Source organism: Micromys minutus (assembly GCF_963924665.1).
Source record: "Micromys minutus genome assembly, chromosome: 9".
NCBI classification, from domain to species: domain Eukaryota; kingdom Metazoa; phylum Chordata; class Mammalia; order Rodentia; family Muridae; genus Micromys; species Micromys minutus.
Window position 1 is genome coordinate 57,717,155 of NC_137978.1, and position 19,603 is coordinate 57,736,757.

The 19,603-nt window shown below is 38.3% G+C and overlaps 1 protein-coding gene and 1 pseudogene across 2 annotated transcripts in view; both read left to right on the forward strand.

The window, feature by feature from the left end:
- The window catches only part of LOC308424364 (uncharacterized protein), a gene marked incomplete at its 3' end in the record, with an annotated part of 55,977 nt that overhangs the window by 5,343 nt on the left and 31,031 nt on the right, over window positions 1-19,603 (forward strand). The window contains exon 2 of the mRNA XM_080921278.1: window positions 18,458-18,527. The remainder of the gene's footprint in view (window positions 1-18,457; window positions 18,528-19,603) is intronic.
- On the forward strand, window positions 754-12,014 carry LOC308424363 (non-selective voltage-gated ion channel VDAC1-like; annotated as a pseudogene). The gene is made up of 4 exons: window positions 754-953; window positions 2,640-2,679; window positions 11,292-11,763; window positions 11,875-12,014. The product of its transcript is annotated as a non-selective voltage-gated ion channel VDAC1-like (transcript).

A 19,603-nucleotide genomic window follows, 5' to 3' on the forward strand; every position in this document is an offset into this window, starting at 1 on the left:
CACCTACCTCTTGATTGTCCTGTTATGTATCAACTTAACATCAGCCCACAGCTGGTGTCTAGGCATCTGGGTTTGGAATGCTGATTTTGGGCTTTGCCTTGTTGGGCAAGGGTTGTGTCCCTGGGAATCTTTTTGGTCATTATATTTTCAGACAGTGTGTTCAAGTGAGTATAAGTGGAGAAGATGTATGGATCTGCTGTCTTTATGTCTAGATATTGTATTGTCTGACACTTTTAACCCATTTACCTCCATTTCTCTCTTTTGATGACTTTACTAAACATAGCTGCATATGCTACCAATGTGTTCACTATACACATTTCATCCTGGAGGTTGCTGACAGGCAGTTGTTTTTCAAACACAACATGCTGGCCATTGGGGCACTCTGACAGTTCAAGTTATTGGTGTTCCTTAATGTTTGATATGCAGGTCTTAGTATTTGGGTCCCACAAATTCTAGTCTCAGATTTTTGGCCTGTTTTCCTGAAAATTTCAGAGACAGTTTTTTTCTATGTTGCAGTAAAGAATATTCTCGATGAGTCCATTATTTGAAAAGACACCAACAAGATACAGTTTCAGAATAAAAGAAAGATTGTGTTTAACTCTGAGTTTATTGATGAGAATGAAAGACTATGTTGGTTATTTGATGTAAGTGTGGGGGTCTGTGCAAATCCCAGGTCTGGCAGAGTCACAATCCACATGAGACAAAAAAAGAAATGAATTTCAGTATCACTCTGTAAGTATTTCAGTGTTGGCCATGGATGTGCTGTGGGTTATCCCCAGTGTAAGTCTTGTAACTCTTAGAGAAAAGGCGTCCCAGGGCCAGTGTTACCGCTCTGAAGTAAAAGGTCTCCTGGCAGTCAGAAGCCAAGGTCAAGCACAAAGCCCCATGGAACAGCTCACCACACAGAAGAGGTTTACTGGGAAAAACACTGGAGGGAGGCTGTCTCTGCTCAGGTGAGAAGCAGAAGAAAACTGAGTGGGAGGCTGACTTTGTACAGTTTCTTTGTGGGGTAGGATTTTCAGGAGTGGAAATGTCTCAGGTTGGAGATTAGTGGGATTTTAAGTCCTGAGCTAGAGTGAAGTCAGGGATTCATGTTTTATTAAAACCGGGAAGTAAATTTTAAACTTCTGCTTTCCAGACTCAGTAGGCAGTGTTTGATCAGACTTCCAGGTCTGACCCCAGGGTGGCTTATTTAGGAATATTTTGAGCACAGTGATATTTTGTGTCCGAGGCCAGCTCAGACACCCAACAGGTCCTCCAGGGGATTGAAAGAAAAAAGACAAGTTAGTTAAAGTTGCAGCTTGACATTAGCCGGTTTGTCCTCTTTTTAAATCATTTTAATTACATGCAAAAATGGTAACATCAGTGTTCTGAAACATGGAATAAGCCGGATAACAACCAAAGATCCTGTAAACATCTTACTGGAGGTCAGGTGAAAAGGTCAGAGACAAAACTGGATACTGCTGTGCCCACAGTCCAAAATCCACCCTGTCCTAAGTTGCATTCCTAAGGATACTTACTGTCTGGAGCATCAAATATGAAAGTACTTCCCGCTGCCGAATTCTTAAAAGCCCTGCCCCATACTTCAGATATAGATGTACTTCCTTATAGCCTTATCCTTGAGAGTCCTGCCTGAACTTGCGATTTAGATGTGCTTGATAATAACCCTTACTGGGTGTAGCACAAAAGCCAGATTCCTGCCTTGGCCGGCCCCAAGATTTCCTGGGATAATATTAATATTACTCTGCCATCAACTGTTCAGAGATGCCAAAAATGCTCTCCACAATTTTGTGAATCATTTTCCCAGTACCAATTAACTCAGTCCTTTGCACAATAAAGATTAAGGTGTGACAACCTCAAAGCTCTTTTGCAAAGTACATGTCACTCTTTCATAAAGCTGTGTCTTCAAACCAAAGATCCTAGAGGAGGCCACAGTGTAGAGGTCACCAGGCTATAAAGTGCCTGTGACATCTCCCTTAAGACTTCATTCTATTAACTGAGAAACAAAGGCCTAGGGAAGAAGAGTCTTGAACTTTCAGGTGTGGCCTGGTACTCCATATACCACAGGTCACCAAGCTACTTACTACATCCATTCTCTCACTTCTGGTCAGAAAGGAGTGAACTTCTCTACCACTGAAGAGAAAACCCTGTGGTTAAACATTTCTGGTCACCCCAGAGCTTATCTTTGACCACAAGAACCTTTGCCTTCTACAAATAAAATAGATTTTATGGATGTCTCTACTTCTTAGGATGTTAATGTTATGTTAGTGTAAATGCAGAGTCAAAAGATGTTTTCTAGAACATAAATTATGTTATTTAGATATGCTAAGTGTGATTACCTCACATGACTGCAGAGCCATAAACAGGGGAAGTGCTTCTGGCAGTCTCAGCATTCAGAATACCTGGGGCTGGTGCATTCCTCTTCATAAGAGGCACTACTCTACATTAAAGTGTCATCCCAAACTGTGGGCTCCAGTTCCCTCTTCTGACCTGCATGGATATTGCACATGGGTTGAGGAGACTTCTCTTCACATTGTATGCAGGTGTGTCTCTGTATTTTCATATGTTGATTGCTATATTGGCAGAGACCCAAATGCTGGTGGGATCTTGGTATTGTCATTTCTGTGTTCTGTCAACAGCTTTACATTGGCAAATGCTTGCCTTTCCAAGCCTGCTCAGGTACTTGAAGGTCAGGCAGCTCTCTGAGTAGAGGCCATCTAAAGATGGTAATCTCTCATACCTGAGAGCTTTTAAGAAAAACCTGACCTCCAATACCTGGGACAAGAATTGGAGCATGGAATTCCTAGGCAGAGAGCGGGATGCAGGAACGGCAAAGCAGATGCAGGAAATTTAGTGGGAGACAGAAGAGAACATATATATATATATACATATATATATATGTATTTGTATTTGTATATGTATATGTATATATATGGGAACAGGAGCAGAGAGGTAAAGAGTTAGCCACATGGCAAGTCATAGGCTTGGACAGTCTTAATTTTAACTGCTAACTGGTCTATTCCCCCAATAAAAGGCCTAAGTTTTTAACTATATAGACATCTCATTATTTATTACACTATTGTGTTCTTGAGAAGTTCCTGCTATACTTAAGCCCATAAACACATGTGCACACAGTTATATAATATTTATCAAATGTGCCTTTGGTATTTAAGTCAAATCAGCTATTGATTGGTTACTCCCAATATCTTCATAGAATCATTGACCTGGGATGTTTTGTAGGAAGGACAGATTATAGATCAAGAACTTTGTGTTTGGTTCAGTGTGTGCATTTCCATTTATGTAGCCAAACACTGTCTTATTACAAGCACACTGGAACATAAAAGTCAAAGACATGTGGGTCATTGTAATTTCCCTTGAGTGTTTATTGTTTCCCTAAGACTTAAACTCGAAGCATTTCAGGAAGGTACCTGGTTCTTGGGCAGGTGTTGCTTAACAGATTAAGTTTGGGCATTACAGCCTGAGGGAGAAAACAGTCTGAGGCATATGGATGGGTCCAGACCTAACCAGGTCATGAGCAGAGGGGGCGGGAGATGGAGAAAGAGAAGGGAGGATAGATGGGCTGGCCAAGTGTGGAACTAGGAGCTAAGAAAGCAGCTAAGCCAACAATGTCCACATTGATATGTTAATAGGCACCCTAGTTATTTGTCCTGAGTTTCTTTGAGACCTAAGGGAGTCCAGGCTGGTTTGGATGCTGTGAGGATATTAGCCTATGATATTTTTATAGGTAGAAAACTCAGCATAAATTAAGACAAAATTAGACAGCATTTTTTGAATGATTATGGCTTCTCACTTACATAAGAAAAATGTCTCTTTTATTCAAAAAAGTCCTCTTCCCCTGCATATTCATGGTTTGGTTAATTCTTCAGTGCAGAATTCTTGCAGGTATGAGACTGCTTAAACCCTGCACTCAGAGCTGTTTTTCAGAGAACTCTAGTTGGACAAGTTGAACAGTCTGGATTCTGTGGGTCACTAGTTTCCTGCAGTCTTCATTGTTCTTCCTCCTTGTTGCCTGGAAAAGGACTTCGTGTGTGTTTACTGTGACTGACTCTCACATCTCATAGGATAAACTGAAATCCTCAGAGAAAAAGAGACATTTTCATGATATCTTCTCCTTTCTTCATGTTTATTCTTTTGCCAGGTGTTAGTATCTTTAATTTTGTTTCATGAAAAAGTTTCAGGTATTTCTGAACAATAGTTTCCCATTTTCAAGTCTCCATCTGGTCACCTGTAAATCAAAACTAAGAGCCCTGGATGGTAAAGGCTAAAGAGACTCTAAGAAAGGATCCAGGTATGTTAGAGGGATTGAACAAGGGGGGTGGGGCCCACCTGATAAAAGAACAAAATTTAAGCATTTTTGCATAAATGTATATGAATACATTTTTGTCAGTGCTGGGCTTTTTTTTTTTTTTTAAAGGTTTGATACTCTGCATTAAGGTCTTACTAGTTACAATGAGCAAAAAGTACATGTAGAACAGGATGTAACCCAGAATTAGTCAAAGTTTTCTTGGGGTGTAAGGATTGAGCATAATTTTTTTTGTTTTTTTCCTTGAGCGTAACACAGTCTGAGAGTTGTTTCCGGGGCAGTCTGAGCCCCTGGGGTTAGCATCTCACTATCAGTGACTGCATATTATGTGTGTTCTTTTGTGACTGGGTTATCTCACTCATGATGATATTCTCTAGAAGCAGCCATTTTTTAAAGAATTTCATTAAGTCATTGTTTCTGATAGCTGAGTAGTACTCCATTGTGTAAATGTACCCCAAGTTTTGTATCCATTCATTTATTGAAGGACATCTGGATTCTTTCCAGCTCTGGCTATTATAAACAGAGCGGCTATGAACATTGTGATGCATGCTTCTTTGTTGTATATTGGAGTGTCTCTGGGGGATATGCTCAGAAGTGGAATAGCTGGATCTTCAGGTAGTACTATGTCCATTTTTCTGAGGAATCGCCAGACTGATTTCCAGAGTGGTTGTATCAGTTTACAACCCATCAACAGTGGAGAAGTGTTCCTCTTTCTCCACAACCTCGCCAGCACCTGCTGTCATCTGAGTTTTGGATCTTGGCCAATCTGACTGGTGTGAGGTAGAATCTCAGGGTTGTTTTGATTTGCATTTCCCTGATGGCTAATGATGTCAAGCACTTCCTTAGATGTTTCTCAGCCATTCAATATTCCTCAATTGAGAATGCTCTGTACCCCATTATTTAATAGGGTTGTTTGATTCTCTGGTGTCTAGCTTTTTGAGTTCTTTGTATACCTTGGATATTAGGCCTCTATCTGATGTGGGGTTGGTAAAGATCTTTTCCCCACTCTGTTGTCTGCCATTTTGTTTTTTTGACAGTGTCCTTGGCCATACAGAAACTTTGCAATTTCATTAAGTCCCATTTGTTAATTTTTAACCTTAGAGCACGAGCCATTGAGTTTTGTTCAGAAAATTTTCTTCTGTACCTATGTATTCTAAGGTTTTCCCAACTTTCTTATCTAATAGTTTCAGTGTATCTGGTTTAATGTGGAGATCTTTGATCCACTTATACTTGAGCATTGTACAAGGAGATAAGAAAGGGTCTATTTTCATTCTTCTGCATTCTGAGTGCTAGCTGGACCAATACCATTTGTTGAATAGGCTGTCCTTTTTCCATCGAATGTTTACAGCTCTTTTGTCAAAAATTAGGTGACCATACACTTGAGGACTCATTTCGGGATCTTCTATTCTATTCCATTGATCCACTTGCCTATTTCTGTACCAGTACCATGCAGTTTTCATCACAATTGCCTTGTAATATAGCTTGAGGTCAGGGATAGTGATTCCCGCAGATGTTCTCTTGTTGTTGAGGATGGATTTCTCTATTCTAGGTCTTTTGTTATTCTAGATGAAATTCCACATTGCTCTTTCCAACTCAATGAAGAACTGGGTTGGAATTTTGATGGGGATTGCATTGAATCTGTAGATTTCTTTTGGTAAGATGGCCATTTTATAATGTTGATCCTTCCAATCCATGAGCATGAGAGATCTTTCCATTTTCTGAGATCTTCCTCGATTTCCTTCTTTAGAGGTTTGAAGTTTTTGTCATACAGGTCCTTCACTTGCTTAGTTAGAGTCACACCAAAGCATTTCATAGTTTTTGTGACTATTGTTTAAGGGTATCTTTTCCCTAATTTCTTTCTCCACATGTTTGTCCTTTGAATATAGGAAGGCTACTGATTTGTTTGAGTTAATTTTGTATCCAGTCACTTTGCTGAACTTGTTATCAGCTGTAGGAGTTCTCTGGTGGAATTTGTGGGGTCGCTTAAGAACACTATCATGTTATCTGCAAAAAGTGATCTTTTTACTTCTTCCTTTCCAATTTGTATCTCTTTGATTTCCTTTTGCTGTCTAATTGCTCCAGCCAGGACTTCCAGTACTATGTTGAATAGGTAGGAGGAGAATGGGCAGCCTTGTCCAGGCCCTGATTTTAGTGGGATTGCTTCACGTTTCCCACCATTAAGTTTAATGTTGGCGGTTGGTTTGCTGTATATTGCTTTTATTATGTTTAAGTATGGACCTTGGATTCCTTTTCTTTCCAAGACTTTTAACATGAAAGGGTGTTGAATTTTGTCAAATGCTTTCTCAGCATCTATCTAGTGAGATGACCATGTGATTTTTGTTCTTTGAGTTTGTTTATATGGTGGATTACATTGATGGATTTCCGTATATTAATCCATCCCTGCATCCCAGGGTTGAAGTCTACATGGTGATGTGTTCTTGGATTCGGTGTGCTAAGATTTTGTTGAGTATTTTTGCATCAATGTTCATAAGTGAGATTGGTCTGAAGTTTTCTTCTTGTAGGGTCTTTGTGTGGTTTAGGAACGAGGGTTATTGTAGCCTCAAAATGTGAGTTAGGTAGTATTTGATCTGATTCTATCTTGTTGAATAGTTTGGAGAGTATTGGTATTATGTCGGAAATAAATGTCTGATAAAATTCTACACTGAACCCATCTGGACCTGGGCTTTTTTTGGTTGGGAGGCTTTTGATGACTGCTTCTATTTCTTTAGGTGTTATGGGATTATTTAGATAGTTTACCTGGTCCTGGTTTAACTTTAGGATCTTGTATCTGTCTAGGAATTAATTCATTTCCTCCAAATTTCCCAACTTTGTGGAGTATAGGTTTTTGTAGTAGGATCTGATGATTTTTTGAATTTCCTCAGTTTCAGTCATTATTTCTCTACTTTCCTTTCTGATTTTGTTAATTTGGATACTCTCTCTTTGCCCTCTAGTTAGTCTGGCTATGGGTTTATCAATCTTGTTAACTTTTTCAAAGAACCAGATCTTGTTTTTGTTGATTCCTTCAATGGGTCTTTTTGTTTCTATTTGGTCTATTTCTGTTCTGAGTTTGATTATTTCTTGCCGCCTACTCCTTTTGGGTGTATCTGCTTCTTTTTTTTCTAGAGCTTTTAATTGTGCTGTCAGGTTGCTTGTGTTTGCTCTTTCCAGTTTCTTTTTGAAAGCACTCAGAGATATGAGTTTTCCTCTCAGTTCTGCTTTCATTGCATCCCATAGGTTTGGGTATGTTGTGTTTTCGTTTTCATTGAATTCTAGAAAATCCTTAATTTCTTTCTTTATTTCTTCTTTGACCCTGCTATCCTTTAATAGAGCATTGTTTTGTTTCCATATGTATTTGGACTTTTTGTTGTCTTTGTTGTTATTAAAGATCAGCCTTAGCCCATGGTGATCTGAAAGGATGCATGGGAGTATTTCAATCTTCTTATATCGATTGAGGCTCATTCTGTGTCCAATTATGTGGTGAATTTTTGAGAAGGTGCCGTGAGGTGCTGAGAAGAAGGTGTATTATTTAGTTTTAGGATGATATGTTCTGTAGATATCTATTAATTCCTGTTGATTCATAGTCTCGGCTAGTTTTACAGTGTCCTTGTTCAGTTTCTCTTTCCATGATCTGTCCATTTTTGAGAGTGGGGTATTAAAGTCTCCCACTATTATTGTGTGGAATGAAATGTATTTTTTGAACTTTACTAGGGTTTCTTTTATGAATACGGGTGCTTTTGTATTTGGAGCATATATGTTAAGGATTGAGAGTTCCTCCTAATAGATTTTCCCTGTAATGAGTAAAAAGTGTTTTACCTTAGCTTTTTTGATAACTTTTGGTTGGAAATTTACTTTATTCGATGTTAGACTAGCCACTCCAGCTTGCTTCTTGGGGCTGTTTGCTTGGACGTTTTGTTCTTAACCTTTTACTCTGTTAGATAGTGTCTGTCTTTGTCTCTGAGATGAGTTTCCTGTATGCAGCAAAATGCTGGATTTTGTTTATGTATCCAATCTGATAGCCTATGTCTTTTTATTGGGGAGTTGAGTCCATTTATGTTAATAGATATCAAGGAATAGTGGTTGCTGTTTCCTGCTATTATTGCTTTTGTAGGTTTAATTGTGTCTGTTTCTCTTTCTTCTTTTGGTTTTCTTGCTTAGGAGTTTTCTTGTTTTTCCTAGGATGTAGTTCCCCTCATTGTATTGGGTTTTCCACCTATAATTCGTTGTACTGCTGGGTTTGTGGTCAGATATTGTGTAAATTTAGATTTGTCTTGGAATATATTCATCTCTCCATCTATGGTGATTGATAGTTTTGCAGGGTATAGCAGCTTGGGCTGGCACTTGTGCTCTCTTAGGGTTTGCATAATGTCTGTCCAGGTTCTTCTAGCTTTAATAGTCTCTGTTGAGAAATCGGGTGTGATTCTGATTGGTCTGCCTTTATATGTTACCTGACCTTTTCCCCTTACTGCTTTTAGTATTCTTTCTTTGCTCTAGGCACTTGGTGTTTTGACTATTATGTGTCGGGAGGAATTTCTTTCCAGGTCCAACCTATTTGGAGTTCTGAAGGCTTTTATGCTCGTGGTCATCTCATTCTTAAGGGTAGGGAAGTTTTCTTCTACATTTTATTGAAGATATTTACTGTGTCTCTTAGTTGATATTCTTCGCCGTCTTCTATTTCTATTATCCTTAGGTTTGGTCTTCTCATTGTGTCCTGGATCTACTGGACATTTTGTGTTTTAGGAGCTTTTTGGTTTCTGCACCTTCTCTGACTGTTTTGTCTATGTTTTCAATGTTGTGTTCGGCTCCTGAGATTCTCTCTTTTATCTCTTGTAGTCTGTTGGAAATGCTTGCATATGTGACTCCTGATTTCTTTTTTAGGATTTCTACTTCTAGGGTTGTCTCTTTTAGTGTTTTCTTTATTGTGTCCATTTCTGTTTTAAATTCCTTCTTCCATTCCTTCATCTCTTTGGTTCTGTTTTCTTCTAGTTCTTTGAGTTCTTTGAGTGTTTTTCTTGTTTCTTCTTTAAAAGCTTCTAATTCTTTATTCTTTTCCTCCCGTTTTTGTTTATGGATTTCTATCATCATCTTGAGGTAGGATTTCATGTCTCAGTCTTCTTTTTCTGGAGTGTTTTGCATTCCAGTTTTTTCTGTGATGGGAGAGCTGGGTACTGGTGTTGCCAGGTTGTCTTGGTTTCCCTGGGGTATGCTCTCTGGCTTTCCTCTTGCCATCTTGTTGCCAGTGATTGGTTCTTGCCTTTCCCTTGTACCTGGCCTGTGTCCCTGGATTGTCCATTGGTCCAGGTAGCGGATGGTCTGAGTCCTGTTCTGCTTCCCATAGCCGCTGGGTGGCAACAGAGGTCCAAATGCTGGGTCCCTGGTCACTGGGTCAAGCAGGGCAGGGGCACGGCAGAGATCTCTCTGCTCCCTGCCTACTCAGATCCCCTTCTAACCATCTGGTTGACCTTAAATTAACCATACTAATTTTTTTTTCTAAAATTCTTGATCCTTCTCTTTCTCTTGCTCATTTTGTCTTTGTCTGTGTCTACCATGTTCTCTCCAGTCTGACTCGGTGAAAGTCTCCCAGTGAAACTGTTTTCTCCCTCTCTGTTGCTCTGCTCTCTCAACTGTACTGTACTGCTGCCCATGAACTCTACTGTATTCCTCTACGATTCTCTCCTTCCTGTACTGTCTCTCTCTCTCCCTTAAGTAGCTCACTTTCCCTCTCATCTCAGGAATATTGGGCATATCCTCTTCTGTCAGACCTTTCTCTGACATTTCATATTTTCTGTTATTCAATTAGACATTACTTTCAAACATAGGTGCCTCTTTTACATAGTGACTGTTTGTTTTAGGTAGTAATTGTTCGTTGTTTGGGATTAAAGTGAGTACTAAGAGTTTACTTGTATTCAAACCACAGTGATTAAAGTTGTGTGCCATGGGTGGAACCACTCCCTAAGTCAGGTTCAAATATCCTTATATAATAATCCTGTCAGTTTAGTTCTGCAGAATTTCTTCCCCCTGAACTGAAAAACCAAAATTTATACATAACACTCTTTATTATGTATATATCTGTTTCATCTATTCTGGCTCTTCCCAGGGATTTTGAATTTCTTTGAAAATTAGTTGATGAAATTCTTTACTGTGATGTACATGAGGATACTTCCTAGTTTTCATGTATTCATTCATTTTCACAAGAAATGTCTTATTTCCTGTGACCTCATGAAAAATTTATGTCCTGTTTTTTTGTGCATGTTTTCATCAGCTTATTATCCAAGTAGGCTTCTGACTAAAAACCATGTATTAATGAATTTTTATATTCAGGTGAACCTACACTGTTCAATTCTGTATTTAACACTACAGTTGCCAGTTATTTTCTCTCAGGGTTTGAAAAATATTCCATGCTCTCCTGACTTTAATCTATGGCTAAATATCGATTACTACTGTATGTTCTTGTAATGTTGCTCTTTTGATGGTAAGGGATAGGACAAGACAGCTGGAAAGAGATGTGCATTGTTACAGAACTTAGATGTGACAATAGGCAGATTCATGTGGGAGTAGAGGAATCCGGTCTCTGAGAGACTTTCCTAGAGAATGCTAGACCAGGATGTAAATCAAGCCCTAGTGTTCATTGTGACTTTGTGATGGAACCATGTAAAACCATGGGTTATTCTTCCCATCCTAGAATGAGCTCTTGTTCAGTCTCTATGGAATGGAAGATGTACTTTACCCGTTATGCACAAAGACAAAATAGTTCTATGATACACATTTATTTTATGTATTTCCTATTGTTGGAACTAAAGCCCAGTGTCTGTCACTGGAGTAGGAATTTATGATCTGTTGCTGATAGTAATGACAATACTCAGCTTGTTTATCACAGGCAGGAATCATAAAGTGGCATGCTTTGCAAAAATGTCCTGATTCCTGAAAAGTTATGCCTTCCTTTTCTGTGATATGATTTGTTTTATGAAAGTATTTAAAATTAATAAAACTTGATTTGAAAACGGAGTTTGAGAATGGATTGGAGTTTTTCAGCTCAGGCTCTGCCAACACAGAAACCACCAAAGTGAACGGGAGTCTGGAAACCAAGTCCAGATGGACTGAGCATGCTCTAACATTTCCAGAGAGGTGGAACACAGACAGCACACTGGGCACTGAGATCACTGTGGAAGACCAGCTTCTCCTGGACTAAGCTGACCTTTGATTTATCTTTCATGCCTAATACTTGGGGGGAAATGCTAAGGGTACAAGAGGGAGCAATATCAACCTTGTCTGTAATGTGGACTTTTGACATCACTGGACCTTCAATCCGGGGTGCTCTGGTACTTGGCTATGAGGGTTGGCTGGCTGACTATCAGATGAATTTTAAGACCTTGAAGTCTGGAGTGACCCAAAACAACTTCGCAGTTGGTTATTAGACAGGTGGATTCCAGCTTTATACTGATGTGAACAAGAAGTTGGAGGCTGCTGTCAATCTCACCTACATTGCAGGAAACAATAACACTCGCTTTGGAATAGCAGCATAGTATCAGGTAGACCCTGTTGCCTGCTTTTGGGCCAAAGTGAGCAACTGTAGCCTGATTGGCTTAGGGTACACTCAGACTCAGGCATCAGCCTGACTGTCAGCCTGCTGGATGGCGAGAACATCAACGAGGGCGGCCACAAGCTTGGATTAGGACTGGAATTTCAAGCATGAATGAATACTGTATAGTCGTTAATTCAAAACTATTTTGTGGCATAGCTATCTTCAGAATTTAGTGTACCTTTTAATGTTATGTGTTGGGGATGAAAGAGTTGATAATACCATGTTAGACCTAGAGGCTAAGGATGACTGGGCTCTAAGGTGTTTTCATTTCTGAGGTAACCCCCATTCCAGGAACAGTTCCCCATTCCAGGAAGGGTCCTTTTAGCTCTAGGAGTGGATGGGAGAGGATCCCTTTTAGAGACTCCAGGCTGCAAGTGGAAGTTGGGAACCTGTGGACCCTTTGAGAATCTGTATCCACTCCAGGAATGAAATTGTGACTTCCTGACCATCTAACCCTAGTGTCCCGATCCTCAGAAGCATGTCTACACCTCTTTGGAAGGGACAGTTCTTTAGACACATAGTCCTGACCTGGTCCCAACATGCCCCGTTCCCATCCTAGCCCATCAGTTTCCAGTATTACAATAAAAGTAGTCTTTAGGGTGTAGCTAGCTATTTCTTTTGTTCCAGGTTAAGGTGGAGAGGTTGGGCATGATGGAGACAGTCATTCAGGACTAAATTCTTCCCTGTGTTCTGATAGGGTTTTCTTTCTTTTTTAATTCCTCTGTCCCCCCATTGCACCAGAGTATGAAATAGCTTCTGGGTTCTCTGGCTCTGAGCTGGCAGGGTGATTGTGGTCACACCCTGACAACACTATGGATCTAAACTGACTCCTTGTAACCTCACCACTATTTTTTAGCAGTTGGGTACATTATAGAGTGTCACATTTTGCGTGGAAATAGCTACTTCCCTTCAAATGCTATAATTAACATCACTCTCAATAAAACTTGAATAAAATATTGAAACCTCAAAAAAAAAAAAAAAAAAAAAAAAAGAGTTGACAAATGTGATCTCATAAAATTGAAAAGCTACTGTCAGTGAAGGACCATGTCAATAGGACGAAACAGTTTTCCACAGATTGGGGAAAGATCTTTACAAATTCTACAACTGATAAGAAGGCTGATATTTAAATATATCCAAAGAACTGAAAGAGTTGTAATCCAGAGAACCAAATAACCCTATTAAAAATGGGGTACAGAGCTAAACAGAGAATTCTCAACTGAAGAATATGGAATGGCTGAGAAGCACCTTAAATGCTCAGCATCTCCCCCTGGTCATCAGGAAAATGCAAATCCAAACAACCCTTAGATTCCACCTTACACCAATCTGAATGGTGAAGATCAAAAACTCAGGTGACAGCAGATTCTGACAAGAAAAAGGGGAACACTCCTCCATTGTTGGTGGAATTGCAAGCTGGTAAAATGCGCTGGAAATCAGTATGTTGGTTTCTCAGAAAATTTACAATAGTTCTACTTAGGAACCCTGCTACACCACTCTTGAGCATATATCCAAGAGATGCTCCAACATATAACAAGGATAGATGTTCCACTATATTCATCGCAGCCTTCTTTATAACAGCTAGAAGGGGGAAACAACCCAGATGTCCCTCAAAAGAAGAACAGATAAAGAAAATGTGCATTTACACACAGGGGGCTTGGGGAAGGGAAACTTGGAAAAGGAAAACATCTGTATTGTAAATAAAATAACCAATAGCAAAGAAAAAAGAATAAATGCATTTTAGAGAAAGGATTTTATTTCTTTCCTTAAGTACTTTGAGATGAATTACTAATCACCATTATGTTTAATCTATTCCCATATGTAAACTCTGTTTACTGGTGACATTATTTTTTTGTGCATCAGCCTAATATGGGAAAGAATAAAACTCTACCACCATGGAAAACAAGTAGCCCTATCATCTGAACTGTGTCCATGGGCTCAGAACTCTGTGATTTAAGGGCTCTCCCACATCTGGGCTTGTGTTTTTCAGCTCTCCCCTCCATGCTGAAGTTGAATTTAGTTTAACCAGTCACAATCACCACATCAGTTTTTGAACTTCAGAAGTCCCCTTGAGAATCCTGGGCCTCATAATTACCATGAAAAGAGTTGGTTTCCTAGCTAGAATCTCTAAAGAGACTTGTGTAATTCTGAAGTTACTTTTCTGGGCATATGCAGATGTGGATGGGTGGACATAAAGAATTATAAACAACAATCAGGAAACCATCTATGAACAGATGCCTAAAGAGTGCTGTGTGGGTTGTAGTTCTCTTTCTAGTTTTCTTTTTGACAAAAATCTTCACAATTTTCCAATGGAGTTTCTCTCTGTCTTTGTCTCTCTCTCTCTCTGTCTCTCTCTGTCTCTCTCTCTGTCTCTCTCTCTCTGTCTCTCTCTCTGTCTCTTTCTCTGTCTCTCTCTCTCTCTCTCTCTCTCTCTCTCTCTCTCTCTCTCTCTCTCTCTCTCTCCCTCTCTCTCCCTCTATCTACCTCTCTCTACGTCACCATTCAAGTAGTAAGTATTATAACATTGTGGCTTAACTTAACATCATTTTTATTTATTTTCTTTTACTGAGGCATTTAGCTCCTGTACTTTTATTCCAAGTCTGATAATGTGTCTTCCACAGCTTCTCTATGAATTATTATTATTTGCCTTACTGATTATTCTTTTCAGTTTATTGCCTTTTTTTTTTGATATTTTTAACTAACTTAATTTTCATATCCTAACTGGCCTTTATTTCCTTTGGGCATTTGCTACTTTTTGTTGCCTGTGAATAGTTTTGTTCCTGTCCTCTTTGAGTTGATTTCCATGGCTTTAAAGTTGATCCCTTTGGTTCTACGTCTGGGTTTTAATTCATTATCTTTGATATCATGTAAATTGCTCTCCTTATGAGATACATATATAGTTTCTGGTTTGAACCAAGGACATTTTATCTTACTTTTACTTTGTTTTGGGTGTTTGTTCTGAGCATCAGAAATCAGGGGAATTGATGTCTTCTATATCTTTAGCCCAGCGGTCTAGACTCACACTTGGAGAAGTTAGGCAGGATCACTGGTATCTGAAGGATTCAAAACCCACATGCAGAGTCCTATTACATCCAGTTCTGGTCTAGACTGGCAGCATCTTGTGTGGAAGCTGTGCAGAGTAGGTCCTGAGCATCCTGACAGCTGCAGTTGTGTGGAAGTCAGCCAGCAACAGAGTTGGAGGAGTGGTTCCTCATGGGGAGGGGAGGGGCACATCTGCCTGATCAGATGAGTTCAAGAAAAAACAAAACAATGACAAAGAGACAAGTGAGCGTGGGAGCAAGCAAGGAAACAAGCAAAAATTCAAACCAAAAAAAAAAAAAAGAAAAAGAAAAAAAAGCTCTGAAGTATGGAAAGCTAATTATTTAAAAGACCCCAAAGTAGGTGGGCTTAAAAGAATTACTTAACAGAAAGCTGCTGAATAATGGGCGGATCCAGAAGCAATCTGGCCTAAGTGACAGGAAGTTCCACCACTCCAGCCTTCTCCACTTGTCTCTACAGTCTCCTGGTCAAGAAGTCGTGGTGGGAGACTAGTCCTCAGTATCTGAGGTACATGAAAACTTCCTGAAGCTGCAGTTGCTCAGCTGGCCTCCTAGGACATTCAGCAGTTGGTCCTGTCACCTGCCAGGTCAGAGGAGCTGCTGGGCTGGGAAAGGGGCAGGAGCAGAGCAGGGCTGTGGGGCAGGGGCGCATTTCCTGCTGCCACTCTCACAGTTCTGTTGTGGATATTGTAGCGTTGTTGGGAAGTGTGAGGTCCTGTGAATTGTGTTTATGATGACGTTTCAATTTTATGGTTAAAAGAATATGTTTCTAAAATGACTTTGTAGCTCCTTGGTGGTATATGCAGCTTGTACATTGGCGTTTTCTTTGCTAAAATCGTAACAAAGTCCCCCGAATTTAAAGTCCTTCATGGTTTTTTAATCCCTATTCCTCTTTGCCATTTCATCTCCCTTTCTTTAGGGTATTGTATAGGCATCCCAACCTACCTTTATAGATATTAGTCATATGAGGAATCAGTCCAGATTTGTAAACACCATTATATGGCTGTGAATATTAACATTTACCAAGAAAAGTTATACTCCCCATTAATTTTACTCTGAAGTATATGCAGTCTTTGATATAGATACAGAATTCAGAATTGTGTCTTCCTAGGCTTAGTTATTAATGTTACAGTTTAGGTTTGAATGAAAAATGAAGACAGTATTGCAGCCAGGTATGTCTGAGAGGAAGATTTATTGTAGGTTCTGTGAACCCTGAGTATTTCCAGAAAAAAAAAATGAATTTAACATGTGGATAGGTTTTATTAAATATTGGATCCTGACAAATGATGGACTTTGGTCACATGCTACAGGGAATTGTATATACTATTGTAGTTTACCATGAGGCTTTATTATTTTTCTACAATTTACAGTCCTCAGAATTCAATTTTCATAAATTTAAGTTTAGGATTTGGGCATTATCTTCATTAGACTGAGGGATATTCTATCTCCTCTCACATATCTGTATGTAGTTTCTACCTTGAGCCATTTGGTTATTTAAACAGTCATTCATCTCTGGTATGAAATTAAGTTGAGTTAATTTTTTGCATCCATTAGAGAGAAACTTCTCAATTTTCACTGGTGTTCCTGGATTGCTATTATTATCGTTGAGATTATTTTCATGGTCATTTGCTTTTGGATATATATTTGATAATAATTCAGCATCCCCTTTTTTTTGTATTCTACTCAATTCTCTTAGCAGAATTATTATGAGGTTTCCTAAAGAAATTTGGAAATTCAGAGTTGGATCATTTAGTCCTGATAGAATCTTAGAAGAAGCACTGAGGGCCTGGGTGTCAGCACTTGCTTATTGCCTCGCCTAGTGTTATATCATTGAAAGTTTCCTTGTTCACCTGCTCCCAGAAAATCCTTATTTTCCTCATCAATTCTCATTAATTTTATGACTTTCCCAAGCACTGCATCATCTGCTAATTCCCAGTGTCAATCTAAACTACTGAGGCAGGGGCATCGAAAGACACCATCCATTTACCTAATAAATGCCAAAATAAATAGCTGGCATAAGAAAAATATAAAGTCAAAGTCATAAACAAATAGGGCTGAATATTTTCTGATGCCATGATCTTCACAACCTTGTGTAATAGTTTCTAAACATATAGAATCAATTCTTAGTTTTTATTTATGCATAAACATTTGTATGTATATGTATGTGTGTGCATATATGTGCATGTACATGTATTGGTATGTATGGCAGAAGACCCATATGAGACATTCTTTCATGTGAACTTACAAGAGTTATTTCCAGAGAGGAAATCCATACACCAAGGCTAGAAGAATCTCACTATATTCATATTTAGTATGGATTTGGAACCCAATATATGCCTGGAAAATTACCAAGATGCAGATATATACATGTTAAGGAATGTATTCCAACAGTAATAGTATTTTAGCAGATTTGATATAACGAGGGAATCTATACTCGTGTATTAATAGAACACCTCGCAGCTTTCTACCATTTCTACAAGAATTTCACTTTCTACTTTCTACAAGAAAGTGACTTTCTACCATTCTTCTTGATTTTGTTTTCACATTGCCTAGAAGTCTCATTCTCAACCCTTGAGTTGTGATGTCTTTCTGTCAAATGCCACTTTCATGGGTTTGTAAAAGGCTGACCATCACAAAACACATATTTCTTATATTTTTTGGAAGTTATACACCACTCCTGTTATCAGTCTGCATGTGGGTTTGAAACATGTAGATGCCACAACTTATCAGTTCCTGGTTTACCACGCCATTGGAAATGTGGAGAACAAATGGATTAAATGTGTACCATAAATAAATTCCATTGAAAGACATTCTTGGCTATAAATGTAACATTCTACAAATTAATGCATTCATGTGGATGTTAAGGGGTCAAGGACAGTGCATCCATATCTGTTCATGGGTGTTAGAAATCAAGGCCATATTGATAGGATACATAACTTAAAATATTTATCTAATGAACAGCTGCAAGCCTTTTTAGATGATGATAAAAATTCCTGTAACTAAATCTTTCGACAAAATATTATTTTGCAGGTAATATGATAATTGGCAGGTAATTGTTGTACTTTAACCCACTAGGACACACATGGAAAATAGATATACTGTATCTGCCTGGAAGAATGAAGTGGAATCTCTTCAAAGGCTCAGATCATGTATTCTAGTGTGATGGCCAATGAGTCACCATTCAGTCCTAGTCATCATTCATGGTAGCCACTAGTCATTTGTCCTTGTCTCTAGACCCAGGGAGATAAGTTCACAGTAATAACCCTGAGTAATTATGTTTTACAGAAGGTAATCATGTGCTCTGTTTAAATTCCTGGTGCCTGCTGATAGATCATACTCATATTCCTTACCACACTACATATGTGATTCCATGTTCCCATGTCTGTCGAAATGTTTTCTCATATTTTGTTTTTAATGTTCTTTTATGTGATTTAGCATAGTCCATAATGAAGTTTCATTAATTTAATTTTTGTACCGTTCAAACCCTGTTTTGAAATTTAGAATCCTTCCAATATTTGAAGCTGGGAGAACATCAAAAAGAATGAGAGCGTCTCTTGTAAAAACTCTACAGGTCAGTGTGCTGTTCACTTTTCTTTGAAAAATCCCTTTTTTATTCAAACCATTCATACAGTTTTATTATCTGTAATTAGTAAAATTGTCTCAAGGTCTTATTTTCCTTTTTTAAAGATTTATTCATTTATTATATTTAAGTACACTGTAACTGTCTTGAGACACACCAGACAAGGGCATCAGATCTCATTACTGATGGTTGAGTGCCCCCAAGTGGTTGCTGTTATTTGAACTCAGGACCTCTGGATAAGGATTCAGTGCTGTTAACCACTGTGCCATCTCTCCAGCCTCCTAAAGGGCTTATTTTCTATGATCTTCATTTTCTTCTGATATGATGAAAATGTAAGGATTAGGTCTCTCACATTGTATAACACCATTATATTTTCACTGGATTTTCTACTGTGTGGACATACAACTTTGAAGGACTGAAGACCTGTAGGTCTCAGAGAATCTGTTGTAAATGATGCTCAAAATATATGTGGATGGCTAATTTTAATTTTTTTTCATTAGTTTTATTAATTTAATTTATAAAATATTATTATAACTCACACAATTTGTTACATAACAATATATGATGAATACACATTTTTATTCTTTTTTTTTTTCAATGAAGGACGGAGGCCTTCCTAATCTTTGTGTATAATACTTATTTGTTCACATGACCATCTTATCCTCAAATCAGTTTGTATAAAAAAGAAAAGATAATAAAGCTAAAATTACAACATTGAAATTTTCAGTTATGTCAATATCATAGGAATAATAAATTTGATATTTATGAAGAATTAGCATAATTATCTTACAATTAATAAGAGAATTAATCAAAAAACTGGTTTTGCTTCATTGAAATGCATTATCATATGCCCTTCATTTAAAATACATATCTAAGGATTCTTTTGTGAATGATTATGTCACTTATACTATTTTTTTTGTTTTATGTATGTATTGCTGATACCAGCTTTTGTAGAACCATAAATAATTAATTCTCTTTAATAGTGACTTTTTTTAACTTTTTGGTGTGAATATACTGAAATAACTTAATATTACTACGTTTTTGGTTCTGTATATCACTTGGAATGT